The 9,066-nt window shown below is 40.8% G+C and overlaps 1 non-coding gene across 1 annotated transcript; it reads right to left on the reverse strand.

The window, feature by feature from the left end:
* Positions 1 to 5,794: 5,794 nt before the first annotated feature.
* On the reverse strand, positions 5,795 to 5,866 carry TRNAK-UUU (transfer RNA lysine (anticodon UUU)). The gene has a single exon. It is a non-coding gene; the product is annotated as a tRNA-Lys (tRNA).
* Positions 5,867 to 9,066: the final 3,200 nt, after the last annotated feature.

Consider the following 9,066-nt stretch of genomic DNA (forward strand, 5'->3'; position numbering starts at 1 on the left):
CCATATCAAATTATCAGGATTGCCGGTAAAGGTTCGTACAAACTCGAAGCGGGAAACAGTGCACAACTACCTAACAACTGGAACGTGACCCACTTAAAACTATACTACTGTTAAGGTACAACCTCATTCATTATTTGTTTTTTTATATATTACAAATTAGACTAACACTTGCAAGCAACATCCAAAGGATGATGTAGCTGTTAGGCCTGAAAGCACGTGTTGCACTCTTTTTTCCTTGAACCATTTTTGTCCTAAATGGGTTTTCCGACAAGGTTTTTAAAGAGGCAACAGTGGATCGTTCTAACTTAGAGTCGAAGACCGATTTTGAATTGGAGTTGATGGTCGCGTCAACAGTATCTGAGCCCTCTCGAAGATCGACCTCGAATACTGGGGGCCATCACCCTCGGGTTAAGATTGCTAGAAAGGAAGGAAACTTTATGCTTGAACAGTCTAGGCTTGGTGGATAAGATTTATTGTAAGGGCCAAACGGTTAAATGAACCGTGCCCGCGTAGACCTCCTAAGTCATAATACAAAGCTTTTATAATCCTGTATATTACGCATAGGAATGAAAGAAAGTTTTTACATTTACATATTTTGTTCCTTAAGAATATTACATTTTGTTTCTTAAGAATATCGAGCCTAAGGGCCGCCTCTATCCGGATCCAAAAGATTATCCCCACTTGGGGACTCTCGTCCAAGACAAACTTGGATGGCTCGGGTTACCGAAACCCGGAGGTACTAAGCCTATTAGGCAGCGCCTAAACTTAAAAGTCTACGGCCACCCTAAAAACCATCTAAACCCAAAGGGCAACCCCCACTTGGGGACTGTCGTCCAAGACAAATTCGGACAACTCAGGTTATCGAAACCCGAAGGTACAAATCCTATTAGGCAGTGTCTGAACTTAAAATGCTATGGCTACCCCAAAAATGGTTCGGAGACGTTCGAAATTCGTTATCGAAACATAAGGCCTTCAAATAAAATCCCAAACCTGTTCAAAGGTTACCCTCGGCAAAGATATAGTCTTAAAACATTTAAACAAGCATCTTGGGGAGAGCTTTCAGTCACCTCGATTAAGTTTCGAGCAAAGATTACACCGAGGACAAATCTTATTCGGACCTCTGAAAAATGACTTATTGCAACATTTGATTCCATGCTAAGGCATTTGAAATCTTTGCAATTATGAAAGGATGCTAAAGACAATAGACTTGAAAATTTGCCGAAAGGGAAAAGACTTTATATATATTCCAAAAGATCTTTACAAAGGCCAATGAAAACAACCGCAACAAAATAAATGTGCAAGATACAAAAACAAAAACAAAAAATCCTAAGGCATCTCTGCCTGGTCTTCGCTGGAACCCGACCCATCACCAACATCGTCGGGGCCTTCGAATTCTTCAGAGCCCTCGGAGCCCTCTTCACCTTTGGGATTAGCTAGCTTCTTGGTCTCGACCTCAAGCCTTTTTGCCTCCTCAATCTCGGCAGATAGGTCGAAGCCTTGGGCATGGATCTCTTCGAGGATCTCCCTTTGAGACAACCATTTCACGTACGTAACAATGGCTTTTAGGCGGGCCTCGAGCATCGGTGGAGGTTGTGTGCATATGAGCCTTTATATCTTCATATTCACTGTCGATGGCATCCCGCTCTGCTAAGGTCGAGTTCAGTTGAGCTCGGAGTTCCTCGTTCAGCTGGGATTGCTTATCGGCCTTCTATTTTAGCACTCGAAGCTGAACTTCCATCAAAGACAGCTTGACCTGGGCAGTCTCCTTCTCTGAGGACAGCATGTCCATTTTGTTTTTTCACCCATCGACCATTAATTGGATCTCATCCATCTCCTTGCGGAATTGGTCGATCTGGTCGATCTTCTGCTGGACCTACGAAGTATTGTTGTTAGCCTCTATGACCGGACCTTCGTTTCTAACCTCGAAAACTTTTACCTTTTCCACCAAGTTGGCATGCTCCTTCTGAGCCACATCTAGCTCGCCCTGAAGGTTCTTGGCAACCCCCTCCTATTGCTCGCTAAGAAACTTGTGCATGTCCCTTTTATGGGCAAGCTCCTTAATCTCGAGCTCGAGTTGATTGACCTCAGTCCGGTACTGAAGGAAGCTCTCATGATGAAGTATAGAGGCTTATAAAAGGATGAAAAAACATGATAAGTATAAAAACCTAAGTAAAGGCTCGAAGGGTTATAATGATGTCTTACCCGATTCAGCACCTGCTGCGCTTCGTTGAACAGGCACGGTACATCCATCTCGTTCATCTTTGCCTGGTCCTCTTCCGTCACCAGGCATCAGAGGAGACTTGCTACTCTCACGGGAGCAGAAAGAACCCGAGCATCCTCCGGGATAGTGATAACTATTGACCTCTTGCGGCCGGGATCTACACTCGGGGCAGGGAATTGGTTGACTAACTTTGGGCTTGAATGCAGCCCGCTGACTTCTGAAGACGGCTCATTTCTCGACACTTCCAGGTCGCCCATCCCGGAAAAATCCCCCAAGACGGACGAGTCCACCCCATAAAAAAGGAACGAAGGGGATCGTCCGCATCACGAGTCCCTTCGTTATACCTCTCCTTTCCCACTTGGGCCTCCTCGAGCATGGACTCGGCATATAAAGGCGACCCTGAAATATCTATTACATCGAGTGCCTCCTTCGGGGGGCGGCCGGCATCCTGGGAAGTCTCGGCCCCGGTCACCTCATCAACCTCCCGGGTCTAAGTGAGATCAGCCTCAAGGATCTCCTCTTCAACGGTTGCTTACTCCTCGGGGAATGTCGGCCCGTGGGCTACAAAAAAATTGTCTTCTTCGTGCTCATCTCTGAGCTGAAAAAGCGAGTCCGAGTCGGGTGCTCGAGAGCTAGAACTTTCCTTTAGCTTACGGGCCAACCTTTTCTTTGGCTTCTTCTTCTCTGAGCTCGGGGAGCCCGGAGCCTTCCTTTTATTCTTTTCTCCTACTGCAGCCCCGGGCTGCCCCAAAATAGAGGGGTTAACGGACACATCCTCATCCCCTACTGAAGGCCTAAGCTCAATGACCTTAGGCAAACCTACAAAAGGAAAAATGAAGAAAAGAGGGTAAGTACGATGCGAATGGGAGAGCTAGATGTTACTTATTAGAGCAGGGGTCTTACCATGAGAACGGGTCTCCCAGCGGCCCCTCGAGAGTTTGCGCCATGTGAGCTCGGAATAAGGCATTTGTGAACAAATGCCCTCTATCCATCCTTGAGCCAAGAGACAGATCCATCCTTGAGCCTAGGGACAACATTTGGAACTTGAGCGACAGCTGCACCACCACAAATACCAGTGAGAAAAGAGGAGATGAAGGTAAAATAGTGTTCAAAGGGAAATCGTACTTACGATATGCGTTCCACTTCTCGGGGAATGGCATGAGTTCGGAGGGAACCAAGTCTTCGGTCTTCACCTGAATGAAATGTCCTTGCCAGCCCCGCTCCTGATCCTCATCGATGCTCAAGAATGAGGCTTTGCTGTCCCGGTGTGTGAGCTTTATTAGTCCCCCTCAAAAGATTCGGGGACTATATAGGCGGAGTAGGTGATCGATGGTGAACCGACGGGATTCGGTCTTATTCATGAAAAAACAAAGGAGGATCACGATCCTCCACAACGACGGGTGGATTTGACCAATGCATACTTCGTACCTCTGGCAGAAATCCAAGATAACCGGGTCCACCAGGCCCAATGTGAAGGGATAAGTGTAAACACGTAGATACCCCTCCATGTGGGTAGTGATGGCATCCGCAGGCCCGGGGACTACTACGTCCTTACCCGCCTAGTCTTGGACTGCGGGGAGGACGTCTTCAGTAATAAAGCATATATATCTTGACACTCCTTCACCCCCGTCCTACACCGACGAGGGATTCTCAACCTTAAATTAATCGGTAATCGAACAACCCCCGAGGATGAACATTTTCAAGGGAGGCTCGACAGTCGTTTCATCGGTAGTTATGCCAAGAGCAGGCCTCTCGAGGATGACCACATCGGGAGTGGTCTCCTCGATTTCAGCGGTCGGTTGCGAAGAAGAAGAAGCGACTTGTTGGGGAACATATTTTGAAGTTTTAGCCATTGTTATCTTGAAAAAGCTTGAAAAGTATAAAGAAAGGTTGAAAGATGAAAAGTCAAGTGCGCTGATTTGGGTAAAAATTAGGTAAAAACTTGCAACTTACTGAAAATTCTTGAAAAAGGGAGATAAAAATATTAGTGTGAAGAAGGGTAGTGATATCATGAAAACTCGAAGGTAGAAGCTTGGCCAAAAGGTAAAAAAATGAACAAAAGAAGAAAGTATTTATAAAGGTTTTCGTGCTGTTTCGCATTCAGGGATGACCTTTCGATGGCTGACATGTGTTTGAAATCATAACGACACGACTGACGGGACCTTTCAGATTCTTTGTCGTTTCTATCACGGCATATTGAAGAAGGAATCAAAGTGCATATGTCGTTTCTCGTCGTTTCAGTAAACTTACTCTCCAAGAAACGATGGGACTATCTGTATACAGGTGAAACCGAGCCCGTTGGATACCTCGGTTCTCGATGAAGTAAACGGAGCAGAGATATGACCATAAGAAACCGAAATCGGGGTAAGGAGCCCCTCGAGTCGGGGTCCGGACAAAACACCTGCCCTCGAAAGAATCAAGGCCACGTCCCCCAAGTCCGATAATCGAGCTCGACTAGCAAAGGGTCATGATATCCGTGCCCAGCCGGATGTCACGGCATGAATCTCGGCACATATCGGCAGAAAATAAGTAATTAGCAAAACGAAAGATTTTTACCTTTTATGCAATTGTACTTAGGGTAAAACTCCCCTACTATATAGAGGGGAGTCTGACTATTCATTAGACACGTTGTAATATGCATATCAAGGCAATATACTCTTATTTTTTCTGTTATTCAAAGTTCTTACTTTTATTCATCAGTTCTTCATTAATGTGAGCCCGAGAACGAAGGCAGGCATTTCATTAAGCTGTTATTGAGTCCGGGGTCATTCCTCTTAATTGGTTTGACAATTTATTACGTCCTTTATCTGTCTAATTTAATGATTTTTATCATTTGTATTGAATTAATCCGCATATCCTTAAAATCACATATAAATTGAGTTGTTATCCGTTTTCAAGGGTAAAGAGACCATATTGGGAGTTGGCGTGGCAAGGAGCCCAACTACAATTTATTTAATTAGGCGTTTGAAGTGTAAAAAAAAAGCGAAAAAGTTCACACGCTATAATCTCCTATAGAGCTTACGTGACACATCATCTTTTCCCCTTATAATTCACTAATTAACTAATATTAGATTTTTTTGCTATGAAGTAAATTTGTTAATATAAGGTTTAAATATATGAATTGGGTCAAGTTTTAAAACACATTGAATAAAAAATAAATCACATCCTAACCTATTTAAACTTTGCTTTAATATATCATAATCATATGACCTATATGGAATATCTAAAGAGAAAAATCTTATTTGCATTGTAGGTCAAGTGTTCGATGACTTAAGAATTATTGGAGCATAACCTATTAATATTTTTTGGAATATCCTAACCTATTTAAACTTTGCTTTAATATATCATAATCATATGACCTATATGGAATATCTAAAGAGAAAAATCTTATTTGCATTGTAGGTCAATTTTGCGATGACTTAAGAATTATTGGAGCATAACCTATTAAAATGTTTTTTAAGGAACACGAAGAAAAGGCAGGGAAGGAAATTACAATAACAATAGACAGGAGAAATTATTATTTTTAAGAATAAAACTAAATGTCAATTAATCAGTTAAACATAAAGAGATGTCCGCCGTCTGTGGGGATCGAACCCACGACCACGTGGTTAAAAGCCACGCGCTCTACCACTGAACTAAGAAGACCTGTTGTACCATCAGCTGCACAATATTATTTTTATATATATTCTAATTAGAAATTTTGACTGCTTATCTACTTTATGCTAGATAAACCTACTATTATTGCGCGTACAGCTTAGCTTCTACGGCGTTTATGTAGTTTACAATAGCTTTAGCTATATTTATTGTCTGTGCCACAACGGAAAGATAACTTGAAATTTATGGGTTCTGGGTTGTAATCCGTTTAAGTTACTGAATTTTAAATTGATAATTTATTTATATTTAATAGATTTTTTAAGACAAATACAAGGTTTAGATCAAAGCTACTGGGTTCGGTCGAACCCGTATCTCGCATGCTAGCTCCGCCCTTGACAACGGCAAGGACAACTTTGAAACAATTAGTTATGCTTATCATATGTATGGGCATATTTGCAATATACCAAAAAGGTAAAGTGGTCAAATTTATCATTTTATTTTTGGATATTGTCTACATTTAACCTTCATACTTGATCATTCCTAGTATTAGTAAAATTCAAAAAAAGGAAAGGACAATATTTGCCTTTATACTATTAAATATTAGTTATATGTTGTAGGCATGCATAATTTCTTGGCTCTAGATCCATAACATAATTTGGACCATATTTTAAATTCAAGATATTCTAGTCCAACTAAAATATTATGGGCTAATATAATTGAATTAATTATATAAGTCCAATACATACGAGTTAAATAAATAAGTCCAAATTTATTGTGCTAGCCTATTTAATTGGGCTACAAGTGTTGAGCTCACTTTATTAAGCCTAAGATGTCATCTTCCTAGAGACCCAAGTTGGTATCACGTGTCAAATGATGTGGCATGATAAGTCAAATGGAAGAGCCAATAGGAACATGCCATGTCACAACCCAATTTTCAATATAGGTCGTGATGGCACCCAACGTCGCCGCTAGGAAAGCCAACGGTGAACTACCCATTTTATTTCTCATTTTAATATTTTTAAAGTCTTTGATTTTTATTTAATGCGAAAAAAATAGTAAGTGAACGTAGTAATGCAAAGCATAAACTAAACGGGAAAGTAAGATAGTAAATTAAATAATCAAAACCCATGAGTGTCTACTAGAATCCCCAAAATCCGGTGTTACAAGTGCACGAGCATCTAGTAGAATATACAAAACTCTCTAAGAACTACTGTCTGAAATAAAATAGATAAAAGTGATAAAACATAACAAGAGGAGGCTCCGGGTGCTGCAGAACGGAGCATGGGAAAGCAACTCACCACGATATGTGCATAAGTATAGCGTGAGTACATAAACAACATGTACCCAGTAAGTATCTAGTCTAACCTCGAAAAAGTAGTGATGAGGGGTCGACTTCGACACTTACTAGTGGGCAATATACATAATGTACAATTATTTAATAGGCATGAAATACAACAATAATGATGGAATAAGAGGCAATAATTAAATGACCATTTATCAAAATAATAATTAAAAGTCCCCAAATATCACATACTAATCTCAACAAGTAAGGGCTCAACATGTATTTATAAATCATAAGTCATGAAAAATATATCAAGTGTAATCGGACTTCGAGTAACAACACGCACGAGTTATATCGAGGTCATACGGCCCGATCCATGGATGAATCGAATAATATATATAAATATTGTCGAGGCATTCGACCCGATCCACAGGAATGGGAAAACTCTTCGGATTTCGCATTTCATATTTACAACTCCGAGGTAAACCCATGAAATAATATAATTATCCATCAATAATTAAACATTCCGCTAACTCTCTAAGTAACGAAGCTCGATTTAACATGATCTTTAACCAAGTTTTACTTATCAATACAAGCGATTAAACTAGCAAGTTGAGTCCAAATAGTGCAAGTAATAGCATAATAAAGGCATATGTCTACCCGGACATAACATGAATTTTAGCTACGCGCGGACTCTCATCACTCTGTGCGTACGTAGCACCCACAATTAGTAAAAAATAATAATTTAAACACATATGAGATTAATTCCCTCTTACAAGGTTAGGCAAGAGACTTACCTCGTTCCCAACTCCACTTTCCAATCCACAAATCGCTCTAAAAGCCTCAAGTCGGTGCCAAACAATCCGAAACTAGCCAATGGTTGTACAAACTAATCAACAATTGTTCAAAAGTTTATAATTTAACGATTAGAGTGATTACCCAACTGTCACGACCCAAATCTCCCTCTGTAAGATGTCGTGACGACACCTAGTCTCTACAACTAGGTAAGCCTAACAATTTCAGAATAATTGAAATAAAAACAGAATCAACCACTAAACTTCAACAGATAACTATATAACTGAAAAATGCCACTCGGCATGTATAAGTAAACCAACACTCGAGTATAAACAATTCCCAAAGACCCGGTAGTCATAAGTCACAAGCTTCTAAGAGAAAGCTAGATGTCTCTATACATCAGAGTCTAAGAAAAATACAGAAAAGTAAATAACATAGGAGGGAATAGAGGGGGACTCCGAGGTCTGCGAACGCTGACAGATATACCTTGAAGTCTCCATAGCAGCAGCAAGTACACTCAGCTAATAGCGGGGCTGGTAGGAGGTACCTGGGTCTGCACACAAAACATGTGCAGAAGAGTAGCATGAGTACACCACAACGGTACCCATTAAGTGCTAAGTCTAACCTCAGTAGAGTAGTGACAGGGTCAGGTCAGGGCCCTACTGGTATATATAATAATTTAAGGCAAAAAATATAGCAATGTAATAAGAGACTGGAAATTTAACAAGGAGAAACTACAGAAAGATAACAGCACAACACATAGGGATAAACAACAGGGGCACTCCCGAGATACTGTCTCGTAGTCCCAAAAGTAAATGCTCAACAGGGGATCTCCCGAGGTATCGCCTCGTAGTCCCAAAAGTAAATATGCAGGGGGATCTCCCGAGGTACATCCTCATAGTCCCAAAAGTAAATATGCAACAAGGGATCTCCCGAGGTACAGTCTCGTAGTCCCAAAAGTAAATACACAGCTCGAAATCAATGGAAACAACAATTACAGCAAGAAATCCTACAGTTTAAAACTAAATACAAGTCAAGGAAAAGCAGGAAATCAACTAAGCATGATATACATGTTTCAAATAAGAAATTAAGACACGTAGACATGCGATATTAGGCTAAACAAGATAACTACACATGCTAATGTAATTCAATTAAGAAGTAACAGGTTACTGCT

Source organism: Nicotiana tomentosiformis, chromosome 12, assembly GCF_000390325.3.
Source record: "Nicotiana tomentosiformis chromosome 12, ASM39032v3, whole genome shotgun sequence".
NCBI lineage: Eukaryota > Viridiplantae > Streptophyta > Magnoliopsida > Solanales > Solanaceae > Nicotiana > Nicotiana tomentosiformis.